We start from the raw sequence: 18430 nt of genomic DNA on the forward strand, positions 1-18430 counted from the left end.
ATATATATATATATATATATACACAGTATATATATATATATATATATATATATATATATACATATGAAGAGTTCAGATGCAAAAGCCTCTAAGTGCCATTTGAAATTTTCTTCTAAAATGATCATTTTTATCAAGCTTGTATATTTAAGTTCAGTAATTTCGCTTAAATGGCAATGAAGATTACCTATTAATTGTCATTTAAGTGAAATTACTGAACTTAAATATACGAGCTTGATAAAAATGGTCATTAAAGAAGGAAATTTCAAATGGCATTTAGAGGCTTTTGCATCTGAACTCTTCATATATATATATATATACTATATATATATATATATATATATATGTATATGTATGTATATCACATCTAATGTAAAGTTTGTTTACATAATTTATGTGTGCGTAGATGCATATGGATGTATATATATATATATATTTATACACACAGATACACACACATATATATATATATATATATATATACATTTACACACACACACATATACATATATATATATAAATGTATATATATAAATTTGATAATACACACGTTATTATGTAAACAAACTTATGTCAGATGTGATTAATCACAATTAATGATATTATTGATATATCAATTATTGATATGTAAGAAATATTGAAATTCAAGAAATAACATCTTAATCATTATTAATCATTAAATATACTATCGTTGTCGACAAAATCCCTTTCATTTTCTGTTAGACTGTTGAGCATTTGATCTGTGGCATCAGTGAAAGATGTTTCTAGTGATGGGAAATAACGGATCACACCAAGGTTGCTGGAACACAACAAACTAAACTCTGAGAGATCGATCACGATGATGGCATTGACTGTAATGTGAGGGGGCATAGTGAAGACTTTGGTATCACACTAAAAACACAACTTCTTCCAGACTTGTGTCTGTGTCTCGAGACGGTTTACCCGCACTGTTGCTGTTATGGATGAAAGCTTTTATCAAAGGGCCCAGAGCTCTGAGGTTCACGCTGAATGTCTACACGGAAATCAATAGCATGGTGGCGGACTGGTGGACTTTGACTGCACGTTCTGTCAGGGAGATCATTCATCATAGGGGTGATGGAGACCCTCAAGACCTTTTTTTCCACTCGCTGCCTTTCATTCTTATTGTCAGAGGGATGGTGTGAAATTAATATCTCTACAGTTGTCCATGTGGGTTCATAGCCCGTGTCTGCACCATTCCATCAACTGTAATATTTTCTCAAAGGGAAAGCACAGCTGACAAAGTTATGCCTTTTGTAGCCGAGCAAACGCCTCAGAGATACAGACTTTGGACTATCAGCACAAAATCTCATCCACTTTGCGGCTTATCCTGGCCAATAACTGTCCAATTAGAATTGAAGGTTCAAGAGTGCGTACATTGATCTGCATTTTCTTGAATAAATGAGAACCTGTAACTGCAACAATAACAATATGTAAATTCCCACTATAGAGAATAAGTCACATTTTGAACAGGAGACTTGTTGCTGGATAGCGCTATCCGGCATTCTGCCTGTGGTCACTGCTCCAGAGCTTCTGGACATCCCATCCACAGCACTGACAACAAGATCACATCAACCTGACAGCACCTCCTACAGGGGGCCACACATCTCTCATCTGGTACCCAGTGTTAGCAGGGCTGATTGACAGCTCACACTCACACTGGCATTGAGGAGACACCTTAGTGCATTGTTATGCTGTATTTCTGCCGAGAGGGTTCTGAATTAATGTGAATGATTTTAAGAAGCAACGCTTGATGTCCCTTTTCTGCTCAGCTGTATGTTAATTCACAGGAAGAGAGAGGAGGATGATACATAAACTAAAGATTGATTGACTTATTAGGAAAGTTTACACACAAAAACTAAAACAAGAAAAAATCATGAGCATCTTTCTGTCATTTTTTTTCTCAAAGTAATGAAAATTCACACCATAAGTGTCATTTCCATCACATTTCAGATCAAGTCTTGTGGTGTAAATGACGTTTAAAAAGAAACTGGGAAGAAAATGTTGTTTATCTTAGTCCTCTGTGCCTTTTGCATCCCACTGCTATGACATGGACCATCTTCTCACTGTCCTCATTTAAATGCCTAGCATTTAAATCTAAACCCCCTGTCCCCATGACAATGCTCCTCATCTACTGGCCCCCCAAACCCAACTCAGGTTTCATCTCAGAGATACACAACCTTTTCACAACACTGCACCACCTCTCCCAACATTATTATACTTGGAGATAATAATATGCATGTAGACAATGCCTCCTGCCACTTTGCAGCTGAGTTTTGGACTGTCTCAACCTCCAACAACATGTTGATATCCCCACACACTCCAGGGGGTACACACTAGACCATGCAATTTCAAACTCCACCCCTATAAGCAACCTTCTGGTGCATGATCTGGGTGTGTCTGACCACAAGGCCATCTCAATGGAGCTGACACACCAAAGACAAATTTGCTATAGGGACCTGAAAAAGATCAACCAAGACATCTTGACCATAGACCTCCAAAATCTCTCCTCTGCTGATTTCTCCTCAGTCTCTGAATCGGTTTGACTTCTACAGCCAATCTCTGAGCAGTCTCCTAGATCTCCACGCCCCATCAAAATTAGAACTGTCAAATTCTTACGCACTGCCCCCTGGTACACCTACAAACTCTGGCAAATGAAAACAGCTGGGCGTGTCATTGAGTGGCAGCCTCAGGACTCACTGTTCGTAGGTAAAGGTCCATAGGCAAGGTCCTTAAAAGATGCATGTTCACAGTTCTATTCCAACATTATCAACACCAACCCTGGCAACTCCAAGCAACTTTTCTCTACCCTACATGACATCCTCAAACCACAAACTCACTCTCATTCAGAAGCCACAGAAGAGAGGTACAACAATTTCATCACATTTTTCAGAAAATAAATATACACCATCCGTTCCCTGCTATCCAGTTCTTCCACAATGCCTGTCCCGACTGCCGACCCACGACCCACAATGTGCTTGATTAATATGCATATGTTTTGACTTTGTAATTTTTAATCAAAATGTCATAACTCCATGTTGATATTTGCCGGACTATCCAATAATTTAGTTAGTTTAAACCCTGCCCCTTTTCTTGCATTCAGATTTGCCTCCATCCAATCAACAACAGATGGATATAAATAAGTGCTTCCATTAATATTTTCCTATTCAATAATTCCTTGAACAAAAGAGTCGTCACTACTTTAAAGGATAACTCCGGTATTTAACACCTTGAGTCTATTTTGTAGTTTGTTTTGAATTAAATAGAGTGGTGGACTTAGAAATTTTGACAATGGGTCCTGTCTCGACTTTTAGACTTTTTTAGAATCGCCTGTGACAGCTTTAGACTGGCTGTCTATAGGCATGCACAAACATGTCCATAAAACAACCCTTAACGTTCATTTTCAAAACTGTGCAACTCACCGAGTGGTTGGGGGTGTCCGTTGATGATTAAAAACAAATATATCGGCGCAATGTATGCTTTCAATCCGTGTTGTTCGCTATTGTGGAACTATTTATTCAGATACCCCACAACCGCGTATAAACGTCCGCTCGATATTTGAGTCTGAAGCGTTAGCACACTCCCGACCACTTGATGGCGACAACCAGGACGCTGTATGGAACACGGTGTCTAGCGCACCGTAAAAAAAAGCCTTCTGAGAGATGGAGGACCGAGCGAAAAGACTATAACCAAATGTAAACAGACCCCTTTCCTTTTCCGGTAGCTAGCACAGTAATATCAACGAGCACCGAGTCCTCCAGCAGACATTAATGCGATGTTAAAAAATGACAAATAAAACACGACAGAAACAGTATTTCGCTACACTACACACCACCAACAGCTCAGTGAGTTGCACTGTTTTGAAAATGAACGTTAAGGTTTGTTTAATGGACATGTTTGTGCATGCCCATAGACAGCCTAAAGCGGTCACAGGCGATTCAAAAAAAAAAGTAAAAAAGTCGAGACAGGACCCATTGTCAAAATTTCCAAGTCCACCACTCTATTTCATTCAAAACAAACTAAAAAATAGACTCAAGGTGTTAAATACCAGAATTATCCTTTAATATAAAGTACACACGTAAATAAAAACTTTTCGCATTATTTGACAAAATCGCAGTTTGGAAATGACTTGGATGGTACTGGAATTTATTTATTTTTTATTTTTTCCACACATCAAGTCTCATGTTTTGCTTAAGCTCTTGAGTGACGCTGCTGTCATTTGGGGAAATAAAAAAAAAACTTGGTGACAAAATAGTTTGTTGTACCTGGAAACTATGCCTCAACTGAGGTATATTTAAACATTTTCAAAAATTGAAATAAATTATTTTTTCATCAAAAATATTGAACTGGTTTATGATTCATGTTATAGTTTTAAATAATAATTAATATTTGATTGTGGATCGTCATAGATTACGACTGAAAGTGTAGGTCTGGCGCAAGGGTAAAACAACTGATATTATGTCACCATTCTTACCTAATTTCCTTCTGAACCTGTAAACACCCACTGATCTTCACCTCATGACTCTTCTCCTCTACCCCAACACCTTCAAACCCTGATTAATTGACTTGTCAGCAGAGTATTTTTATCCTGTTCTCCTGTTGGCTATGGATCCACAGTCCTTCCCAGTGTCCTCTGGTGTCCTACCGAGCACTGGGTGATGCTTTGGGCCAATCAAGCCCTTCTGTCACATAGCGGCACCGGTGGAGCACCTGATTGAAGGACAGAAGTGATGGAACTTCCTGTCCTTATTGTTTGACTTAGGTCTTGAGGCTATAATGTTCCCCCACAGTGTGCAGAGAAACCTACAGCATGTTAAGTCTGTATGTCATTGGGAATGTAAATTTGGAATGACACTCTAGCCGGCTGCAAATTAGCACAGCTTTACTCAGAGGAAGTTCTGGAGAACCTTGCGGCAACGATACAGATTCAATATCACACATAGTGGGGTTTAGTGAACAGTGTGGCACGACAAACTGCACATTTACGGCAATTTACTTGTGCAGATCTTTAACTGAGGGGATATAAAAATAAATGCACTGCAGGTTGACATAACATGGCACTGGATAGTGAATAAAGGTATAAAGAGATACAAATACAGCTCAACAAGAAGGCACTTGAAATTAATACAACATAACAGCTGTAAAATTATCTTTTATGTAACAAGTCAGAGCAGAGCTTTAGCCTGTAAAAGTAAAACAAATATTTCAATAAATTAGGAACAGTTTGGTTTGGAGGCATTGTTGCCTTGTAAGCATTTGAAGTTTCCTCTGAGACTATGTAGCATAATTAAGTTTGTGAGAGGTCTATTCCGCCGCCTGGCATGTTAAACTCAATTCACCATTCTGATTGTTACCTAAACCCTCTGTGGCGTTTAGAAACAGAAATTGTCGATGATATTTGACTATTTAATCATTCCGTTTCATTAAATACGCCACACCGCTAACACACACAAGATTCAAAGTCAACATTTCACACTTAAAAGCAATCAAAACATGTTTCATAAGCAGTTGACCCAATAGAAGTGTAATAGACTTGATGATTGGTATTAGGCCTGTGGGACTGGTATTAAATCTTTAGAACTCACAGAGAGAATGTCTCACAAACACATGTGCTCAGAAAAGCTTCAGTTTCAGCTGTAATAGGATTAACTTAAGCTATCTGCTGTAAATATTGTTCATAACTTTGCTCCCAGATGACAATGAACTGAAGTCAATAGTCCAGCAAAGCAATACATCAGACAATCTAGTTTGGACCCTAAAGTTCTTCAAACAATATTCTATTTTGTCTTAGTGAAGAAATAAAGTCATACAGGTTTTGTACAACAAGAGGGTGAGTAAATGATGGCAGGATTATCATTTTTTGGTGGACTAATACTTTAAAGCGCTATTTCACCCAAAAATGAACAATCCCGACAGAATTTCATTAATCTTTGGATCACAAATGAAGATTTTTTTCGAAGAAATTCGAGATGTTTCTGAACCCACATAGTCAGGAACGTCATTGCAACTAAAGACAACGTTAAAATAGTCAATGTGACTACAGTGGTTCAACCTTAATGTTTTGAAGTTCTGCAAGTTCTGCGTTCTCTTTGTCAGTGAAGTCCATTCTGAAACGCGTCCGAAAATGAACTGTAACTCAGCGAATACTCAGTCAAGCAGGAATACAGGCATGAAGCTTGAATTCTCATCTTTAAATGAAGTCATTTATATAAAAAACTAACATTCTCAGTTGATGTAATCTGTATGAAAAGAGAGAGATGTCAGTCATTTTCTTTTCAGCTCATTATAGCTTATTACGTTTTGTGACCACACCCACGGAGAGTGAACAGTATTCAAATGCAAATAATCGGAGGCAAATCCACTGCATGGACCTTTTTAACAATGTTTTTACTACCTTTCTGGGCCTTGAAAGTTGCAAGGATGTTGCTACCTATGTGGGTCAGAAACCTCCAGGATTTCATTAAAAATATCTTCATTTGTGATCCGAAGATGAACAAAGATCTTACGGGTTTGGAACAACATGTGGGTGAGTAATTAATGACACTAATGTCATTTTTTGGTGAACTAACCTTTTAAGCCTTTCTGTTTAATGTGAACTTAACACCTTCTGCCAGACTCCGTTCTGTGCTGACAAAGAGACCTAGCCATGTCTGCTGGCATTTGTCCGATCATAGGGATGTATTCCTGAGAGAAATGTATGACAAGGCCTGGCCTTTTTTGGGTCACTAGAACAATCATGCCAGTACTTCAACATAGAGACTTCAAATGCCGGTCTGAACCATTTGGTTCACTGATTCAACACATTTATGGGATCTAAGTTTTGTCTATTTCTGTTTGAGTGTATCACCTGTTTCCTTTTTGTACAGATAACTTGGTCCTGCTGCCCTTCCTATTTTTCACACCAGTAACCAGAATCCAAAGGAGCAGAGCGTAGCATCCACACACCTCTCACTCTTACAAATAAACCAGAGAAAGTAACCTATAAAGGACTGCAGAAAAACACATAAGAGAAAACAGCCTTCAAGTATCAGCTCAACTTGTCAATTATGGTGACTACTCTGCAACACTAAATGTGTATATTGTATAACTTGAATGCACTGTAAGCCACACTGTATAAAAATGCTACTGAAGTCATCTCTGATGATCTTTTTCTCTTATAAGTTTTGGTCTTTTTCTCCTACCTACATAAAAAGACTTGATGACATATTTAAAATTAATTGAATCAATATTTCACCCTAAAATTAATATTATTTTTTATTTTCTACACTACCGTTTTAAAAGTTTGGGGTCAGTTAGATTTTATTTGATAGAAATTAAACCTTTATTCAGAAAGGAAGCGACAAAGCCATTTATAAACTAATACGAGATTTATGATAATAATATGATAATATTGACAATAATATTGAGATAATATGAATTAATTTTTTACAGTACTTTTTAAAAAAAAATGAATCGGTACTTTTCCAAAAAGATTCACTTCTTTTTTTTCAAAAGGATCGCTACTTTTATCAAAAGGATCGCTACTTTTTTCAAAAAGAATCGTTACTTCCAAAAATCGCTACTTTTTTCAAAAAGAATTGCTACTTTTTCAAAAAGAATTGCTACTTTTGAAAAAAGAATCACTACTATTTCAAAAAGAATTGCTACTTTTGGAAAAGGAATCTCTACTTTTTCAAAAAAGAATTGCTACTTTTTCAAAAAGAATTGCTACTTTAGAAAAATGAATCTCTACTTTTTCAAAAAGAATTGCTACTTTAGAAAAAAAGAATCACTACTTTTTCAAAAAGAATTGCTACTTTAGAAAAAAAGAATCACTACTTTTTCAAAAAGAATTGCTACGTTAGAAAAAAAAGAATCACTACTTTTTCAAAAAGAATTGCTACTTTTGAAAAAGGAATCTCTACTTTTGAAAAATGAATCGCTACTTTAAAAAAAGAAAATCTAGTTTAAAAAAAAAATTATTGCTATAAAATAATTGCTAAAAATAACAGCCCAGTTATTCACTGAAAATCTTTTATACATTTATTCTGAACACAAAGCTTTTGGCTTCAGAAATTTTGCAGTATAGCCATATGGATCGCTTTTAGGAAACATTTGACAGCCATAGTCTTCTTTCACTTTATATAATACTTAGGTTCATAATTTAGGTTCCATGGAAGGAAAAAAATCATACAGCTTGAGGGTGAGTAAATCAGTAAATTATGACCGAATGTTTATTTTAATGTGAATTATAAGACAAATTGTAGTTTCAGATTAGGCCTGGTGTCAGATACACATTCAATTTTGTATGAAGTCTGACCACTGCAAACAAAGCAAAAGTTAACATGGATGTAGAATGGCACACAGGTCTTTGTTTCACACCGATTTCTCTGTGCACTCACCTCTCGAGGGAGAGGAATTGATCAGCCTCTCCGCACGGAAAGATTGTTGAACTGACAGGAAGGCCTGTCTCACAGCTGGCCCGACAAAAGCAAAGACAGTGTGTGAGAGCGCACAGCTGTGCTTAGAGATGCATTCCTGCCTAATTAAAACAGGTAGGCCTTTTCTCAGGCTCGCACCCGCTTTTAGCAGCGGTCCCATGTTGCCATCTGTCAAACACTCATGACTCTATCACACTGCTGACTGAGAGTGTGTAGTTTTTGGAATCAGTCTCAGCTTCTCACTAAGTTTCCTTTTAAAAGGTAGAGGAAGTAAATAGCAGAAGATTGCACATTGGTAACAATAATAAAAAAAACTGTTTAATGCGGAGCATAAAAAAGAGACCATTAGCTGAATGTTCAAGCTGAATTTTTAGATACAATGAAAGTGAACGGGGAAGAGCTGTGGTCATTGTATTAAAAATGCATCACATCAACTCAATAAACAAAGACAGAATTTAGAATTTTGATCTCTTTGATGTTCGTAATGGATTTTGCTTTTGTTTTACCTATCAGAAACAAGGTACATTTAATCAATGAGTGTTTAAAACATATTTAATTTAACCATAAAAGAAGCCATCCATCTTTCCATTAAAGGGATAACGTACAACCGCCCCTCGCAGTTCATCATGACAGACTCACTCAGCGTCCTTAAGCTATGCTTCCAACCTTGCAAGCGCACAATGGGCTGATGTATTAAACAGCCTCGCATTCATCCTCCCTCCGTGGATCCACATGCATGCAAAATGCCGAAAGCATGCACACCATTATTGATTGCACGCGGTTATGCGTGCTTAGCATATTTTGCCCAGTACGCCATTGTGACGGAGTGCAGGTGAGAAATGTGCAAGGATTCATGATGAAGGGGGCAGTGATGTGTTAGCAGAACAGAAGTGCTGAGTCTGGACTCAAATACAACAGTACACATGGGGCTGTAGATGTGGAGCATATGAAAGCCTTAAATGTTATAAAAATAGACTAGTCTTACCAGGGGGAAAATCTTAGTGAGATACATTGATGTTGAGAAATTTAAGACTGTCATTAACAAAGAAATACATCAGTCTAATTGTGTGAATTGCAAAAGTTTGTATTAAAATGTTAATTATGCTCGTGGTTAGTTTTAGGACTGATCAGATGTCTCACTGTGTGTGACATCTAGTGAGATGATATGTACGCCCATTTTTTACATTTACAGTACAAAGTACATTCTTAAGTATATTTTTTATGCATAGGTGTAGTGTGTCACGTAAATGTAATCAACAGCATAGTATGCATCCTGATTTTCACAACTGCACCTCGAATTTTCTTCACTCAAATTAGTTTGTCCAACACGAAAAAAACAAAACAAACAAAAAAACAAAACAAAACAAAAAAAACAACAACCACAGACACTTGCGAGATGTGTCCGTGGTTGAATGGCAAACCGTCCAGAGCCAGAGTCTAGCCCTGGCAGCATCGCGGGGAAAAATATTCAACCCACTTGGACTTTTGCACCATGAAAACAAACACTTGCGTCCCATGATTGCCTCTCTCATCTACTACGCGATATCACAGTTTGACATGATGTCTGTCATTGGAAAGATCCACGTGGTGTCATGAATAATTAAGAGACAATGTCTTCTCATAGGATAAGAAAATTATGAGACACCGATGAGTCATCAACGTACTTACAGTGCGCACAGCGAAGAAGATTTTAAACCCGGAAGCGGAAAACCCCCCGCAAATTTAACCATTTTAATCGTACTATTAAATCTAACAGATGCTATCATGGTCTTCAATGCTGTTCAACACACGTACCTCTGTTAAAATCTCAGAAAAAAATTTGGTTTGGGTTTTAACTGTGTGATAAAAATCAGTTTAGGTCAGTTTAGGTTGGACAGTCTTAACAGCACTAACACAAATAAACTAAAACAACCATTTGCCTCCATTAAGCAACAAAGTACCAGTAATGTACAGTAACTGCAGTCTGGATAAGATAGTATTGCTGCAAATATGATTGATCTATTCTACAACTTTTTCCAAGGAAATAAATAAGTATACAGCAGCAAAGGAAGAGTATAAAAGAAAGGAAGAGAAAACAACAGGGGCAGAAAGAAAAATGGAGGGGACAAACAGAGCAAAGAAAAAATAAAATCAGTGCCAGTTGGATTTTCAGTGCCAATGCCAGTATTGTCAACAGATGAGAGACCAGGGATAAGTTGTCCTTTTTTCATAACTGTAAATTTTGCAAAACAGCTCTTTCTATTGTGACAATTTGCCCCGGTGTTATTACATTTGTGTAGATAATTGCAAGATGTTAGTGTAACGTTCTAATGAACTATTGTTCTCTTCTACCTGAAATAAGACAATCATTCCTTGTAAAGTTCAACATCACTCTCCATTTATAGTCTAAGAAATATATGTGCTATACATGTTGAAGACATGCCCTTCTTTCTTGCATATATGTCACGTTTATTTTTGGTTTAAAACATCATTAACGTGTGTTTTGTGATGACTCTAGTGTGCAGTCTCGTCTCTGACCTACTAGTGACCCTTCTTTCGTTCACCTTGTGTTAGTAAACCTTTGAAGTCCCGTAGACTCTCATTACAGACACAGAATCACTGTTCTCAACTGTGATTGACTGACAGTGTGAAAATACCTTGCAGTCACTTAAAACTAAGGCTTTAGAGGACATTGTATAAGTGTACATGTGTGTGTACGAGATCTGCTTGGCTGTCACGCACTTCCACTCATGTTTTTCCTCAGGTCAAGAGAGCTGGCTGTCATCCCTCCAAGAGAAAGCGTAAGATGTAAAATAACTATAGAATGAGCCGTGAAAAACCCTTCAAAGGCACACTCAACAGCAGGAGGCTAATTTTGGTAACAGGTATAATACAGGCTCATTACCTTCCCCGTCAGTCAGTCTGAAAAAAAGCCTGTGTGCCCCTGTTTCAGGTACTCAAACAGGAGCCGACATCCATCTGACACGCAAATATTAAAACTGATCAAACAGCTCCACGTTGGGAATAATGATTTAGACTCAATAGCTGATAAAGCCTCAGATCAGTTGCTTTCTGACCGGCGTGATGGGTTTTATAAAGACGTCTCCCAGTGTTGTGACTGTTTTAAAATAGTATCCATCTGACATACAAGGGAGTCTATGGGAAGAGTGTTCTGAAAGAACAACACAATCATGACGTCTTACACTTCACAAGCCTTTTTGCACATTTCTGACAATCTCTTGTTTTCAAATATAGCATTGTGTTTTCAGCCTGTTTTAGGAGAGGTTGTTTTCTCAGTTCAACTTCTTTTTTTGTCTGGTTGTAACCATTACAAGAGATGAGACTTTAAAGTTGTAACCATTACAAGAGTATGTAACCATTACAAGAGATGAGACTTTAAAGAAAGTAATACTTTCATTACACATTATTAATCGAAAGTAATAGTAAAAAAAATGTATAATGTTACAAAAGATTTCTACTTCACTCGTGAAAGAGAAAATAAAATGTCTTACGGTTTCCAGAAATATTAAGCAGCACAAACTCTTGTCAACACTGATGATAAAAAGAAATGTTTCTTGAGCACCAAATCAGTAAATGAAAATGATTTCTGAAGGATCTTGTGCAAAGGACAAGTGAAAGCACACACTACCGCTCAAATATTACTCAGTTATAAGTAAAAGTTGTAAAGACCGATTTTTACTTAAGTAAAAGTTCAGAAGTCGTTTTTAAAAGTACTTAAGTATCAAAAGTAAAAAGCCAATGTCAATGCATTGTTTTGTTGTAGTCATACTTTGCAGTACCTTATGCTTCTGAATCTATGCCTGCCTACCCTCATGTCAATATCAAATTTATTTCTAGAACAGTTCCAGTATTGGGATTGAATGTGAGATTGAATAAATCCACTCAATAACATCTATAATGGTTTCAGACACTCAAATGGCTGATCCCTCAAATAGTGCCCTGCTTTTAGTATGAATATGTTAGCCTTACTGTTATCTATAAGCTAGTATGCTCCAAAACAATGGCAAAATTCACATTTAGAAGACCAAACCCAATGTTGAAAATGAAAATCAGGTTAATGTCAGAATCCAATGTCAGATTGATGTTAATCTCCAACGTTGGACAGACGTTGTATTGTGGTTGAAAAATAAAATCAGGTTGACGTCAGAACTCTACTGAAATTGGTTTCTGACGTCAACCCGACTTTCATTTCCAACCAAAATCCAACATCTATTTGACGATGGAAGTTTACTTAAATCTGATGTCAACCCAACTTTAATTTCCAACCAAAATGCAACCCCTGCAACCAAAATCATCCCTTGACTGGCGTTACTTTAATACTTTCTACTCAAGGACCTTGACAGAAATGTTCAAGTAAAAAGTTTCCAGAAAAAAATAATAATCAAAAGATCACTTAAGTACAGTACTCAAGTAAATGTACTTTGTTACTGTCCACCTCTGATCATGTGACACAGAAGACTGGAGTAATAACTGCTAAATATTTAGCTTTTGCCATCACAGGGATAAAATATATTTGAAAAATGTTAAAAATAGAAAACGGCTGTTTTAATGTTTGACAATACTACATTTTACTGTATTTTTTATCAAATAAATGGAGAGCACAAATACTTATTTCATAAACATTTAAAAAATCTTACCAGCCCAAAATTTGTGTATGATAGTGTAATATTATTTAGTTTCACCTAGCCTAACAGGAATTGTACTATTGACATGTTTGAGCCATCAAATTGCTTGCAAATATGAGAAAACAAATGATGTCTATATTGTTTTATATTAGAACACAAAAACAAGTTTACAATTAATGAAATTAGAATATTTTATAAATGGAATTGTATCATGCACTTATATTGTTGAATGTGTAAAAATAATCTTGTTAAATTCATTAACATTACCATTTATTGAAGCAACATGTTTTCTTGACATGAATAATGCTTTTCACATTTAAAAAAAAAAATACATTCAGAAATGCATTAAAAAGTTAATAAAATACTACATTTTATAAAATCCAAACAGGTAACAAAATATAATTCTAATATTTAGTTGATCCATGGCAAAATCCAACACGATGTGGCTTATAGCAGTGAGAATGTTTATTTGTAAGGGTGATCTTCAGGAAAGAGTTTCAGTGATTCAAGGGCTTTGAGGGATTTAAAGGGGTGGGAGAAATGAAAGGACCCTCAAAAGACCATAGGCAATATTTCTGAAGGGGGCAGGCTTATCATCATAGAGACTTCAGCATAGAGATCAACAGAATATCACCCTGCCCTTGTGGCACACAGAATACAGATGGGAACACGCATACAAACACAAACACACATGCTCCTACAGTACACCATTGAAATGTTACAGGTCTGTCTGTACCGCCACAATTAAATTAGGCCTTGAACGGTTTCCCCTGCTGTGTCCCTTAGGCACAAATACATTACCGCACACAAACAGTCTGGAAAACCTCCTAACGAGAGCCCCTAGAGATGTCAGAGGCGCTAAGACACAGACGCATACATATAAATATGAATGTACCCAAAAATGCCCTGGTAGACACACATGCTGTCGTACTGATGCAGTGTGCTCACTGTCCCTCATTTGCTTTATACTGTCTGACACACAGGCCAGTCACACTTCAGCTGGCCTTTAAACAAGTGTGTGTGTGTGTGTGTGTGTGTGTTGAGGTGACAGGTTAGGCAGCTCTTGACATTTTCAGAGGTTCTCCACCCTTGGAAATTGACAAAGAGATTCTGTCACATATCACCCACCCTCGGATGAGACCCTCACCCCCTTTCCACCAAAACTGGGCTTGTGACAGTCATGAAGAATGAAGTGCAAATTTAATTCAAACTAGAAAAATTGCATTTCCTGCGGAATATGCGTGTGAATGCTTCAAAAGCTTAACTTAAATGCTTAAAAAAAAAAAAAATATTGCAGTTCAAACAACAGCAAAACAGAGCAAAAAAGAAAAAAAGCTTAATTCAAATGCATTTAATAAGCTGAAATGCAAAACAAGATCCAAAAAATTGTAGAAAACTACAAGTTTACTTAGAGAGGTAAAGAGAGGTAGAGATGTAGACACAGAGGTAAAGAAATATAGGGGTAGAGAAAGAGACAGAGGTAGAGAAGTAAAGGAGTACAAAAAAGAAAGGTAGAGAAAGACAGGGGGTAGGTAGATAGATAGATAGATAGATAGATAGATAGATACATAGATACATAGATAGATAGATTATTAGAAAGAAAGGAAGAAAGAAAGAAAGAAAGAAAGGATTAGTTAGAAAGAAAGAAAGAAAGAAAGAAAGAAAGAAAGAAAGAAAGAAAAGAATTAGTTAGAAAGAAAGATGGATTTGAAAGAAAGAAAGGATTAGTGAGAAAGAAAGAAAGAAAGGATTAGTGAGAGAGAAAGAAAGAAAGGATTAGTTAGTTAGTTAGAAAGAAAGAAAGAAAGATAGATTAGAAAGAAAGAAAGAATTAGTTCGAAAGAAAGATGGATTTGAAAGTAAGAAAGAAAGAAAGAATTAGTGAGAAAGAAAGGATTAGTTAGTTAGAAAGATGGATTTGATAGATAGATAGATAGATAGATAGATAGATAGATAGATAGATAGATAGATAGATAGATAGATAGATAGATAGATAGATAGATAGATTATTAGAAAGAAAGAAAGAAAGAAAGAAAGAAAGAAAGAAAGAAAGAAAGAAAGAAAGAAAGAAAGAAAGAAAGAAAGATGGATTAGGTAGAAAGAAAGAAAGAAAGAAAGAAAGATGAATTAGGTGGTAAGAAAGAAAGAAAGAAAGAAAGAAAGAAAGAAAGAAGGATTAGGTAGAAAGGAAGAAAGAAAGATGGATTAGGTAGAAAGATAGATAGATAGATAGATAGATAGATAGATAGATAGATAGATAGATAGATAGATAGATAGATAGATAGATAGATAGATAGATAGATAGATAATTCAAAATAAAGAAAAAGAAAGAAAGAAAGAAAGATAAAAAGAAAAAAAGAAAGAAAGATTAGTTAGAAAGAAATATGGATTTGAAAGAAAGAAAGAAAGAAAGAAAGAAAGAAAGAAAGAAAGAAAGGATTAGTAAAAAAGAAAGAAAGAAAGAAAGAAAGATAGATTATTAGAAATAAAGAAAAAAGAAAGAAAAATAGACGATAGATAGATGAAAGAAAGAAAGAAAGCAATGATTAGTAAGAAAGAAATATGAATTTGAAAGAAAGAAAGAAAGAAAGAATTAGTTAGAAAGAAAGATGGATTTGAAAGGATGAAAAAAGAAAGAAAGGATTAGTTAGAAATAAAGAAAGGATTAGTTAGAAAGAAAGAAGGAAAGATATATTGGTTAGAAAGAAAGACAGATAGATCAGTTAGAAAGATAGATAGTATAGCTAGAAAGAAAAGATTATTTAGAAAGAAAGATAGTATAGCTAGAAAGAAAGATAGATTATCTAGAAAGAAATAAAGATAGATTAGTTAGAAATATAGATGGATTAGTTAGTTAGTTAGTTAGATAGATAGATAGATAGATAGATAGATAGATAGATAGATAGATAGATAGATAGATAGATAGATAGATAGATAGATAGATAGATAGATACATAGATAGATACACAGATAGATACATAGTCTATACATAGATAGATAGATCATTTGGACACAGAAAGTCAAATAGTTAAGACAGGCAGATGGATAGAAGAGGATAAAAGGAAGAGTAGAAAGGAGAAGAGATTATGAAAGGAGGGTAGAATAGGAGGACAGGAGGAGTAGAGGATTGGAGGAGGAGAAGAGGAGGGAAGAGAGAGGGAGAACAGGAGAAGTAGAGGCATAAATGCAACAAAAACTTGTAGTATCCTTCAGAAAAGAGCTGAGTGACTGTCCACCAATCAGAACACAGGACCAATTATGTGTGTCTCCCTTTGATCTTTGCTAATCAGCATCACCTGTGCAATCAGCTTTCCTATTTAGACAGAGGCCAAAATTGCTGATACTTGGCCTCGAACAAACCTCAATAGAGACAAAACTATAGGTTGTATTGGCGAAATGACCTGACCGTGAGCGAGACAAGGCCTTTGTGAACGATGTGATGTATTTTTTTTGTGGATAGAGTTAAAAAAAGGGACCACTTTGGCAAGTTAAAAAACTGGTTTGTATTGCTCTGATCACAAAAGTTTGACCTGAATTTATAATTGCTGCCAATGGAGGAATGTCTGTCACTCTTGTCCTTTGGAAGGACACAGAGAAAAAACTATAAGTCCCAGGGATTTACTAAACACATGAGAGGAACCACAACAAAAATACCTACGTTTCAAGTATAATTTTATGCCCAAAGAGTGAAAATTGTGGCCAGGCCAGCGATTTAAAAATTATTTTTTAGCATTAGTTTTCAAGCTGGCTCACTCTAGCACGTGCTCTAGCTCTGAACAGTCTCTCTCATTCACTCCCATTATAATTTCAGAAACGGCTTGAAAAACATCATGAGACTAAAGTAGAGATTGTGAAAAAAGTATAATAGATATCAAAAAGTTGAATACAACTTTAATAGCTGACAAATTTCTCAACATTTTAAAGTTTAAATGACAGAAATAGCTGAAAGTATGCAGAAGTTGTAGGCTTTGAAAGCAGAAGGAGCATAAAACAGAATTTGAAGAATTCTCCATTGACTTCCATTTTAAAAAATATGCACAAAAAGTTTAATAATTTAAAAATTATAAAGGTTATAAAAAAGAAAAGTAATAGCACACATGTCCTTGAAAAGCTGCACATTTTGATACTTGAATGGTTTTTGTAGCACAAAGTAGAGAGGAGAAGAAAGCGACCGAAAAACGTACGGAAGAATACGGAATAATAATAATAAGAAGAAAGATTTGGATTTCAAGAGTGTGAATGCTTGAAGCATTCACACTAATTATCACACATATAATAATTTTAAATAATATATATATATATATATATATATATATATATATATATATATATATTTACTGTATATAAATGATAAATGATGACAAAACATATATACTGTATATATTATACGAAACAATAACTTAAAGGGATACTTCACCTCTGGGAAGATTAATGTGTATTTAATATTGGTCATTAATATAGTAGAAATGTGAAATTATTTTTAAAATTGAAGCACTAGACTGAGAAAAGGCAGAAAATGTATTTTTTGCTCATGAGGCTGAAAGACGACAACTCCCAGAATGCACTTGCTTTGCTGCCCTTACGAGGCCACTCCCAAACCACGCCTACCGGTTACAGGCGACAGAATCCAAAAATTGGATACAACTAGGCTTGCTTTGATGCATTGTGAGTTATTTGATAAATTTCCAACGAAATAGTGCTAAATTGCATTGTACCGGGACATACTAATGTATATAACAACTTAGACTTTCACATTAAAAATATGATGCAAGGCAGGACCGTGTCAACAGAGTAGCTTAGTAGCTCTGCTTATGAACTGTTTTCCTCCAATTAAAATCAATATTTCTCATAGCTATATTTTTTCCAGAATAAAAATTCATTTTTCTCTCATATCAGGGGGATATGAGGGGGGGGGGGGGGAAGCACGGTAATTCGAAAATACTACTGGCTTTCTACTGATACAAAGCTTAATGCTAAATCCTGAATTATCCCTTTAAAATAAAATAATTAAATATTGTCTCCCCCTTTTCCATGCACCCCCGTCTCTTTCTAGTATTCTTTCCCGTTTCTCTCTCTCTCTCTCTTTTGCTCACATCCCCTCCATCCCAATTTATGGGGTTTGATGTCTTCAAATAAGGCTTGATAAAAAGGTCTGAGCAAAGCAATGGGAGCAGCCTGTAGCTATTACCTTTGTCTGGTTCTCTTTGCAGATTCACTCAGTGCCTCGGGAAGGACCTCTGTGCTTTAATGAGGATCATGGGCCGCAAAGTAGTGCAGGCAGAACAGTCCTGTCTCCTTCCATTACAGCAGAACTAGAGCGACGGGTCCAAATCTACACGTCTGGGGGTTCACATGTTTTGTTTTGTTTTA

General features: G+C 35.8%; 2 protein-coding genes across 4 annotated transcripts in view; both read right to left on the reverse strand.

The window, feature by feature from the left end:
* The window catches only part of gpr20 (G protein-coupled receptor 20), a 127968-nt gene that overhangs the window by 71425 nt on the left and 38113 nt on the right, over positions 1-18430 (reverse strand). The window lies entirely within an intron of this gene.
* dgat1b (diacylglycerol O-acyltransferase 1b) overlaps positions 1-18430 on the reverse strand; it is a 119282-nt gene that overhangs the window by 62726 nt on the left and 38126 nt on the right. The window contains exon 2 of one of the 3 annotated variants that reach the window (XM_089117780.1): positions 18249-18400. The exons of the other annotated variants lie outside the window; for them this stretch is intronic. The gene's annotated coding sequence lies outside the window, so the exon portion shown is untranslated. The remainder of the gene's footprint in view (positions 1-18248; positions 18401-18430) is intronic. 3 annotated transcript variants of the gene reach the window in all.

The sequence above is a fragment of the Pimephales promelas genome, chromosome 12 (genome assembly GCF_988280905.1).
Source record: "Pimephales promelas chromosome 12, fPimPro1.hap1.1, whole genome shotgun sequence".
NCBI lineage: Eukaryota > Metazoa > Chordata > Actinopteri > Cypriniformes > Leuciscidae > Pimephales > Pimephales promelas.